The following is a 10,521-nucleotide window of genomic DNA, read 5'->3' on the forward strand; positions in this document are numbered from 1 at the left end:
TGCTTTTCAAATTTGGCTGTCTCAAAAATGTCCATTACAGAATGAAAAGAAAAACAAAAAACCCCACAAAACGACAGCGGGAAGCAACTCTTTCTTGTATTTAGTCGTCACATGTCTTCACTGTTCAGTCCTCAGTTCCTTAGTCTTCCATGGCCCTGACATTTTGGGGAGATACATACAGCCGGTTTGTTTGCAGACTGTCCTGGGTTTAGGTTTGCCTACTTTTCCTCAGGATTTGGTTTAGATTATGCGTTTTTGGCAGAAATAACCACAGACAAGATAACTGTGCATGAAGTAGAACTTTTCCCTCTGCCCCTTTCAATTTTTTTTTTTATATCAACACATGGTCACAGACCCCTATTGAATCGGTGGGCTGTGCCCCCTTGACCACGTTGACGCTCGGATTACTCCTGAGTTGGCCGGTCTGCGCCTGCGCACGACCCCTGAGTCGGCCGGTCTGCGCTTGCGCACGGGACGACCCCCCCCCCTGAGTCGGTCGGTCTGCGCCTGCGCAGGGGACGACCCCCCCCCCCTGAGTTGGCCGGTCTGCGCCTGCGCAGGGACGACCCCCCCCCTGAGTTGGCCGGTCTGCGCCTGCGCAGGGACGACCCCCACCCCCAGTTGGCCGGTCTGCGCCTGCGCACAGGCTCCGGTGTTACGCCGGCGCCTCCCGTCTTTCTCCCGTGCGGCTCTGCCCCACCCCCACAGGCCCGCCTTGCACGCCCCCCGCCCCAGCCTCGGGAGCAGCCACGTCTCCAGGGAATCTGGGCTTTCGGTGCGGAACGGTATTTAGAAACCAAGGTCTGGGCGCTGCGTGTGCCCGTGTTATCGGGGTGTCACTGCTTCCAGGCCCTCCGAGCTGACGGATGCGGCACGTGCGTGTGTGACCTGCATGTATGCACACACACATGTCTCGATATCCTACGGCAACCGTGCCTTCAGTCACTGCCCGGCGCCCCAGGGGCTGTGCCTGCCCACGTTTGGCTGTCCCTCGCAGCAAGAAACGCTCCCTCCATCCTGGACGCACCTGCCTGCTCAGGCCCGGCGTGGCGACGCCCTGCTCCCTGGGACAGCTCAGCCCCACCGCGCCTCGCACCTGAGTCCCCGCCCTGCAGAAGGACGATCCTTTCTACAAGTGTTTTTCTGCCAGAAATCCAGGCCTGTGACTGTTTCTTACTAAGACCGCGCCACTTGGCTTAGCCCTTTTCTCCCCTACATTATTTCCCTTCCTGTCTTGAAATAGTGGTAGTTTAACAATGTTCACATTTTCCCCTCATTTTTATTTTATTTTAAAAAATTTTTGTATAGATGCATGTATTCAGGGGTATATTGATATTTTGATGTACACAGCGTGTACTGACCAAATCAGGGTGATTGGGACACCCGTCCCCTCAGCTGTTTACCTCTGTGCTTGCAACTTTACAGTTTTTCCTTCTAGATATTTTGCAATATGCAATAAACATTAACCATTCTTCTATCATGAGAAAGTTTGGGCGTTTCTTTCCTTTCCCTCTGGTCACTATTCCCTGCTTTTTCATTTGGGGCATCTTCTGGTTTAAGTGAACTTTTCTCTTAGACCTTCCACTTTAGGAGGAAAACTGCCCCTTTGTCCCTGAGGGGAAACAAAGGTGGCCTTAAGCTTCACGTGCTCTGTGGTTCCTTCAGGCCACCCCAGCTTGTCCCTGCAGGGCCCCAGCAAGGCCGGCGGGGCAGCGCCAGCCTGCCCGCAGCGGCTCTGACTGTGGGTGGTGGCAGCAGAGGAGGAAAGCGGTTCTCCCTGACCAGAGCCAGCTGAGACACAAGCCACGTCCGCATGTGCCAACATCGGGAACCGGCCCCAGCTGGTCCGGCTCGCTGCCACCATCCCAGCTGCCCTTGGTACTGACCAGGGGTCCGGGTTGGGCACAGCCCAGCCGAAGAGCAGTGGCAGAGGGCTCAGCCCCGCCTTCCGCTCAGTCCTGACATCCTCCACACCCCAGGACACTGCACTCGAGAAACCCAAGTCCTTGTGACACTTTCTTCCTGTGCCTGTCCCTCCTCAGCTACAGCAGCAGGTCAGACTCTGCCCTCGGACTCAGGTGCGTCAGGACCTCACTGTCAGCACCACCTGCGCCCACTCTCGGAGAGCGGGGGGGGGGGGGGGGGGCTTGACCTGTGCTCGGTGTGTCCCTTCCGGTTCATGGTTTCAGGACTCTGAGTCCTACAAATCATAGGAAGTTTCGGGCCCTGATGCAGGGTCCTTCTGAAGTCCCTGTTGGGCAGAAGGTGGCAGCCCGTCAGCCTCCTGGTGCCATCGCCAGGACGGCAGGATGGCTGGCCGTGCGTGTACCTGTGCACTGAGGACTTCCTCGGCAAGCAGCCAGTTTGCCCTGGACCCTCCACTCCCCAGCCTGCGGCGCCAGGGCTTGCCGTCTTTTCCAGGATCATCGAACCTGATCCCGTTCTCGGGGGCCTTTAAACAAAGGGGCGTCCCAGTGCCAAGGTGAGCTACTTGCAGAGGAGTGGGTGTGGTGAGTGGTGCTGGCTCTGCAGAGGAAAAGGGCAGGCGTTGGCAGCAGGTGACGTCGGGGGAAAGAGAATCCTGCCCCAAGCTTACACCTTGGGCACCAGGTTCTCGACGCCTTAGACCATTAACCCTGGGTGAGCTTTCCTGCCCTTCCCCTCCTTCCTTCCTCTCGTCCTCCCCACCCCTGCCTTCATCATTAACTGTGCGGTGAGGTCAGGAGTTCAGAACCTGTTCTCGGGTGGCCCGGGCCCTCTGCTGCCCCTGCTCGCCGAGGAGGGCGTGCAGGGGACAGCAGCATGATGTCCACTGTGGGCTGGGAGAGGCAGCTGCACCCCGGGGAGCGGAGCTGTCACTGCTTCAGGCCTCGCCCTTCTGCCTCCTGAAACCCGCTGTCGGTGATGGCTGTGCCCGGCGTCCACGCAGAGTCCCCTTCCTCTGTTGGCTTTACCAGCGGGCAGGGCCCTTGCCAAAAGTGGCCCCGTCATCTCCGAGCTTGAATGGCCTCTGCTCGAGGGTCGCGGTAGAGACTCCTTCTCCCAGGAGAGTCCCCTCCTGGCCCCAGAGGAGGTGTCGTCCCTGGGTTCTTGCAGGCTCTCCTTTCTTTCTTGCACATTTTCACAGCTGAGAGAGCCGAGCCCCTGTGCAGCTGGGATTGGCAGCACTGCTTTCCTTTCCAGAGGTGGCTGGGATAGCGGCACACTTCTAATTTGTGGCATCTCAGAGCTGACGCAGCGTGGTGGCCCCGCTGCCTGGCTGTGCTCCTTGCCGACACCAGCCGAGGCAGCCAGGGGAGAGGACGTTGTGGCTGCCCAGGCTGGGTCAGGCCACTGGGTGACACCTCGGAGGAAACTCAGGGATGGTCTTACTGGAGAAGGTGGCCCAGAGACTGGCTGTCACAGCTCAGTTGTCCCCACCTGGGGGTCCCACACAGGGACCCTCCGTGGAGGGTGGAACCGCTGGAGTTGTACGTAGAACGCGTCCGTGTATTCTCGCAGGAAAGTGGGTCAGAGGGGTCCCTGCTCCAGAGCATCTTCTCTTGGAATCCTGGGAGATTCTGGAAGGTTCTGGAAGGGCTGCCTGTCTTCCCAGCACTGGAGACTGTTCACAGTGGCTTCGAAGCCGTAGTGGGTGGGTCAGAGTGGGAATCTGGGGGCTGGACCGCCAGAGGTGGGGGAGGAGCTCCTGGTCCTGAGTGAAGTCCCAAACCGCGAGCGTCTAGAGTGAGGACGACAGTCCGACAGTCGGCTCCGGCGCTGAGCCCCAGCCGGCCGGAAGGGGAGGTGCAGAGGCCAAGGCGGAGGTCGCCGCAGAGGAGAGTTGGGGGACCCAGTGCAGGACCTAGGAGAGAGCGCCAACCTGACTGAGAGGGACAAAGCCCCGACTGAGGCCGACACTGGGATGCAAAACCCCCTTGCTCAGGGGGACGGCCTCCGCTGGCTTCGGGAATGAAGGAACATTCCGGAGCCTCCCGAGTAACTGCCGTGGCCACGGCGGAGGCGTTAAACGGAGAGCAAGCTGTTTCCCCGGGTAACGAAAAGTGCTGTACTCTGCATTAAAGCGTTTGCACGAAAAGAAGGAAACTTCAATTTTTAAAAAACGCGTTAGGATTAAGGAGAAAATGCAAGAGGAGGTCAGAAAGCTGGCCGCAGGCAGGACAGGGGGATTCTCCGTTTATCGTTTCCACGTTAGAGTTGTACGCCATTAAAAGAATCAATCTGCCAGCGAGTGTCGGTCCTCAGAAAAGCTCCGGGGGCGCAGGCCCCACGGGGTGGGACTCTGGGGTGCGGGGTGGACCCCGCTTTTGTGTTGTCGCGTCTGGGCCGTCCTGGCCGCTCGGAAGGAGGCTGGGGGATTGGGCAGCCTCCATCACTCTGCGGCAACCAGGAGCGAGGTCGCCTGCCAGTGTCTTCCTTCCTGCTCGCGTCACTGCCGGGACCCAGTGGTGCTACTGGAAAAACGAGACCAGGCTGAGGTGGCACCTGCGGGGACCGCGGGCGGGGCCGGGGAGGTGGCCCTGGCCCGGGGAGAAAGCGCGGAGGCGGCCTCCTCCGCGGGCTGTGGCCACGGGAGCTCCCGCCCGGGCCCCTCCTTTCTCTTCCCATCTTCCCCGAGGCCTTGGGGGCACTGGCTAGGCGAGGGCCACCCTGCCTGGTGCTGTCATTCAGGGAAATGACAATCAGAGTGGGACAGGGAAAGGCAAATGATGTGGGATGGTGCTGCAGCTGTTCAGGGACAGAGTGTGGCCACGTGGCCAAACCTGAGGTCTCTGTGGGCTCAGAGGAAGCTGGACCAGGCCCCCACCCCCATCCCGGCCAAGCTGGTCCTCCCGGGGAGACGGGAAGGGAGGGTGGAGGGGCAGGGTCTATGGTGGGTCTGGCAGAGAAGGGCGCGGAGAGATGTGTCCCCGAGGCGGAGCTGGACAGCACCTCTCACTGCGGCGGGGAAGGTTTGCTGGCGTTTCCCTTCATCTGGTGACCAGCTGGAGGTGTGCCACCCGACAGACAGGCCCACCTGCTGCCGGGGTGAGGCTGTGTCTGGAGACTGTCACCGAGGGCTCAGCCACCGGCTGGTGAGACCACGTGGGGAGACGGTGGGAGCCCGTCTGGGGACCGTGCGGCTCTGCGAACTGTTTTCCAGATCACAAGGAGCTACGTGCGAAACACGGAATGAGCGTTTGGAAAATGTGTAGTCATTAGGCGGTAATTTCATGTCTGCTGAATCCAGCAGTAGCAGTGTAAATGCTTGGGGTGGAGGAGCTGGAGGGGAGAGGGACAGGAGGGGAGCCACCCCCGGAGTCTCTACTGGGAGCACTTAGACACCTGATCTGGGGTGTCTTCCAGCCACCCGGGTCCGTCAGCAGACAGGACAGGTTTGAGCCAGATGTGCCCAGGCCCCACGACACCAGGAGTATCTGCAGTGGGAGAAGGAGCTCAACAGGGGGAGTCAGGTGGGCTCTGTACCCCGGAGGTGCCACCTGTGTCCCCGCACCCCCAGCCGCTCTGCCTGCTCTCAGCCCCTCCAAGCAGGGAAGGACCCACAGACCTGACACTTGGAGGTCCCCCACCATCCTGCAGTGACACTCACCGGGGACAGGCCCGCCCTCGCACACAAGGCTTCCAAGCACCTACCGCTAACTCGCGGTGTCTGGGGAACGAGAGAGAGCCCGCTAGACGGGAAGGAGGACACATACCGCCACTGCCAACCAACCCCAAAAGCAGATTAAAACGTCAGGGGAAACAGAGACAAAATCTGGACCAGGAGAACAATTTGAAACATCTACGGTTACCTCACAGAGAACACAGAAGAGTTTAAAGAAATGAAAACAGGGCCAGGTGCGGTGGCTCACGCCTGTAATCCCAGCACTCTGGGAGGCCGAGGTGGGAGGATGGCTTGAGCTCAGGAGTTCCAGACCAGCCTGAGCAAGAGCGAGACCCCGTCTCTACTAAAAATAGAAAGAAATTAGCCCAAACAGCTGAAAATAGAGAAAATGAGCCGGGCATGGTGGCGCATGCCTGTAGTCCCAGCTACTCGGGAGGCTGAGGCAGGAGGATGGCTTGAGCCCAGGAGTTGGAGGTTGTTGTGAGCTAGGTTGACGCCATGGCACTCTAGCCTGGGCAACACAGTGAGACTCTGTCTCAAAAAAAAAAAAAAAAAAAAAAGAAAACCAGCACAGGAGTGTGTGAGCCTGTGTGTGGACATGTGTGTGCAAACATTGAGAGAACAGAAATCAAAACACATTTTACTGGATGAGAGAGAACTCTCGAAAGGAGGGAATGAGCCTGGAAAGCAAAGGTGAGAAGTTCCCACAAAAAGCAGCACAAGTGGAAAGCAGAGTGGAATGGGTGAGAGGAGAGATTGAGAAAAAAGAAAAAAGCAGGAAATGTCCCCAAACTGAAGTTCAGGACCCTCAGGAACATGCAGAGGGCCCACCCGTGTGCAGAGCAACTGGGAGAACCTCTAGGATAGGGGTGGGGAGGGGGGGCCACGGGCTTCCGGGCGGGGCTGGGGGCTAAATCTTGAATCAGACGCCCCAGACCTCCTGGCACCAGCAGAGGCTGGAAGACGAGAGAACGATGGAGGCAACAGCATTCTAAGGAAAGTGACTTTCAATCCAGAACGCCTTTTAATTTTCTCCTTCAAATCTCAGCTTCCTGTTCATGTTTCCATCTTTTTATCTCCCTGTGCTACATTCTCCATAATTTACCTTTAAATAGGAACTGCTCCTCTGCTTGCCGAGTTGGGCTGACTTTGTCATGGTGAGGCCGTGTCTATCCGTGACTAACCTATCTATGGAATTTTTTCATATCACTCACTGTATTTCTCATTTCCAAACGTCTGACTCCATGCCTTCTGAATCTGCCTTTTCTCAGTAGTGTCTTGTGCTTGCTTAGTCCTTTGTCTTATATCCACAATCATCTTAGACATAGCTGTGTAAACCCATCATCTGATAACCCTACTACCCGAGGTTCTTAGGGATATAATCCCTCTGTTTGTTTGGATCTCCTGGTGGATTGCTTTGCGTGTTTTGTAATTTTGGATTGTGAGTTCATTTTCAGTAGGGCTCTATCTGTGGGAATCTTTTGTGCCTGGGCTGAAGGTATGTCTGTCTTTACTGAGAGATTTTTGTGTCTGTGAGATTCTCCATTGTCTTGCCAGCCTGTGATCATTTTTATGCTAATTTCCTGGCTCTGTGGGTGCCGTACTATGCAGGGAGTATAAATTCAAACCTCCAACCTGCACAAGACAAGCCCATCATTGCAAGTTCTCAATGGGGACATTGCACCATGGCTCAGGCTGAGATACAAGTGCTTTCAGGTCATCTCCCTGTGCTGGTGGCTGTGTATTTCCCCCGAGGGGTGGCCCTTCAAGGGTTTTGCTTATAGGACCTTGCCTTGTGTGGAAGGACCTTACCTTCTGTCCCTGAGCTGTTAGCCCCAGGTCTCCAATACAGAGACTCATGCCGTCCCCACGTCTGAAGGCCAGCTGTGTGCACTACACTGGTCTTCAGTTCCCTCTTCTCCTTTGGCCACCGAAGACCTTGTCCCCTTCCTTCCTTGCATATATGGCTAGTGTTTAAAGGGATCCTCACACTGTACCTAACATTTCTGGCTGTGCAGTAGGAATGTTTTCCTGTTTAGCCCACACGATTGCCAACAAGGAATTCCTCCTCCAAGCTAGAACTCTGACATTCAGCCAAATTATCAGGCAAAGGGCGGGCCGAATAATGTTGACCTAGTCATAATGATGTGTAAACAGTGGATTCTGATTTCATTGTAAACGATGGCATAACTCTCCAGGGTGGCTGTGGGTGTGGGTGGGGTCATTGCGGAAGAGCTAAACCTTCATCTTCTTCCAGGGCTGGAAATTAATGCATAAAATATATTTTGGCGGGGGGTGGACTATAGAAAAGGTGAAATTTCCATAGAATCTTTAAAAAGGCAAGCAAGCAGCGGTGCAAGGGCATGCTGGGGAGCCCTGCTGAGTGAGGCCGTGGGGGAGGGGCGGGGGGCGGGGCAGTGCTGCACTCTGCTTCCTCCTGGTGAGTTTTTCACTTTTTATGCTGTGTGCTTTTATTGGTTTGGGAAAAAACAAAGAATCTAGTTAACACGAAAGAGTTGGGTTTTTGCCGCATCTGCTGCGAGAATGAAGACCATTCTCAGCAATCAGACTGTCCACATTCCAGAAAACGTCGACATCACCCTTAAGGGACGCACGGTTATCGTGAAGGGTCCCCGAGGAACCCTGCGGAGGGACTCCAATCACATCAACGTAGAACTTAGTCTCCTCGGAAAGGAAAAGAAGAGGCTCCGGGTTGACGAGTGGTGGGGAAGTAGAAAGGAGCTGGCCGCCGTCCGCACCGCCTGTAGCCACGTGCAGACCGTGACGGAGCGTGTTACACGGGGCTTCCGTCACAAGCTGAGGTCTGTGCCTGCTCACTTCCCCGTCAACGCCGTCCGTCATCCAGGAGAACGGGCCTCTTCGTATTTAAAAACGCGAAATTTCTTGGGTGAAAGATACACCCGCAGGGTTCGGACGAGGCCAGGTGTTGCTCGTTCGGCATCTCAAGCACAGAGAGATGGGTCGGTCCTCGAAGGAAATGACATTGAGTTTGTTTCAGAGTCGGCTGCTTTGATTCAGCAAGCCACAACAGCTAAAAAAACAAGGATAGCAGAAAAATTTTGGATGGTGTCTATGTCTCTGAAAGAGGAACAGTTCAGCAGGCTGATGAATAAGATCTAAGAGTTGTCCAGCCACATGGAGACACCGCATGATTACTAAGTTGTATTTGTAATTTTGATGATGCAATAAAAGAGCTGTTGGTTTGGGGGGGGGAAGAGTTGGTTTGGTGGCAAGAGGGTGCGGGGGGAGCTCAGGACAGAGCGAGAGGGAGGGAGACGTCCTTCCCTCCTACGGGCCCTGAGTTAGAGGAACGAGGGGCTCTGCGGTCCCTCTTTGCAGCAGCCGTCTTGGATCCCAGCATTGCTGTGACCGCAAGCTTGCCTTCAGCGTCCCCCAAGTGCCAGTGACCGGACAGGTGCTGAGAATCTCCCGGCTGTCGTGAGGGAGAGCAGGCGACGTCCAGCTGTCAAGTGAGGCCCTCGAGGGTGCAGAGCCATCGGGACACCAGACACCTGCCCTGCCGGTGCAGACAGGACCGCCGCGTTGGTTTACGATCGATGCACATTGCTCGTTCCACACGAACGAACCCTCCAAGGCTTCTCGGGGGAGGCGGCATCACGGAACTTTCCTTCCAGTTCAAGTCCTTTAGCCCCGAGTGGGAATAATCGATGTTTACCTGGTGCTGAGTAACCGGGTGGAGCTGCTCTAATGAGCTTGTCCCTCCTGCTCGCCTGCCTCCTTCCGGATTAGCCTCTGAAGGAAGCAGGAGGCCTTCGCCCTGGCCTCCGGCCGTGGGAGGCTCCAACCGGGATCTCTCTCTGCGGCCCTGGCCAGGTCCCCTCGGGCTGCCCCCAGGCGTGGGCAGACGTGGCCTTCTCATGTGGCCTTGGCGGGAGGTGGGGGGTGGGTGGGAGGCCACTGGGCCCTGCCTTTGACAACGCTGCCTGCGGCGGCCCCTGGGCATTGCCCAACCCACTAAGGCGGGGGACACACCCTCCATCTCCCCAGGGGACCTCATCCTCAGGGCAGCGTCTGTGTGGTCAGGAGAGCGTGGTCCCAGGCTGGCCCCGGGTTGCCGACTGTGCGCCCTTGGTCAAGTCCTGATGTCCCCAAACGGAGGGTGTTGAAATAGATAATCCACCTCGTCTAATTTCTATCTATCTATCTATCTATCTATCTATCTATCTATCTATCTATCTAGAGACAGAGTCTCACTTTGTTGCCCAGGCTAGAGTGAGTGCCGTGCGTCAGCCTAACTCACAGCAACCTCAATCTCCTGGGCTCAAGCAATCCTCCTGTCTCAGCCTCCCAAGCAGCTGATACTACATGCATGCGCACCATGCCCGGCTAAATTTTCTTGTGTATATATTTCTAGTTGGTCAATTAATTTTCTTCCTATTTTTAGTAGAGACGGGGTCTTGCTCTTACTCAGGCTGGTTTTGATCTCCTGAGCTCTAGCAATCTGCCCGCCTCGGCCACCCAGAGTGCTAGGATTACAGGCGTGAGCCACGGCGCCCGGCCTTGTCCAATTTCTTATAAGCAATGAAAAACTATTGATAACATAGGCATTATTAATACAAACAAATGAATGAGTCACAGCGGCTCTATTCCCAGGAGCTGAAAGGGGAGATGACCTGAAGTCCCCATCAAAGAGTGAGTGACGAACGTGTATGCAGCAATGGGACATGATTCAGCCGTGAGGAGGAACGAGGTTCCGACACAGGTGCAGGGTAGACACCCCTCCAGAACATTCTGCCGGACGAAAGACACAGACAGAAAGGCCACACGGGGGACTACCCACTTTGTATCCAGAGTAGGTAGGGCGGTAGAGACAGATTGGGGTGGCCAGGGGCGGGGAGACGGGGAGACACTGCGTGGTGTGTCTGGGGCTCACT

The 10,521-nt window shown here is 56.3% G+C and overlaps 1 pseudogene; it reads left to right on the top strand.

Annotated features, from left to right (window-relative positions):
• The first annotated feature begins 8,149 nt into the window (after nt 1-8,149).
• LOC105863080 (large ribosomal subunit protein uL6 pseudogene) lies at nt 8,150-8,754 on the top strand (annotated as a pseudogene).
• The last annotated feature ends 1,767 nt before the right edge of the window (nt 8,755-10,521 follow it).

The sequence above is a fragment of the Microcebus murinus genome, chromosome 1 (genome assembly GCF_040939455.1).
Source record: "Microcebus murinus isolate Inina chromosome 1, M.murinus_Inina_mat1.0, whole genome shotgun sequence".
In the NCBI taxonomy this organism is placed as follows: Eukaryota; Metazoa; Chordata; class Mammalia; order Primates; family Cheirogaleidae; genus Microcebus; species Microcebus murinus.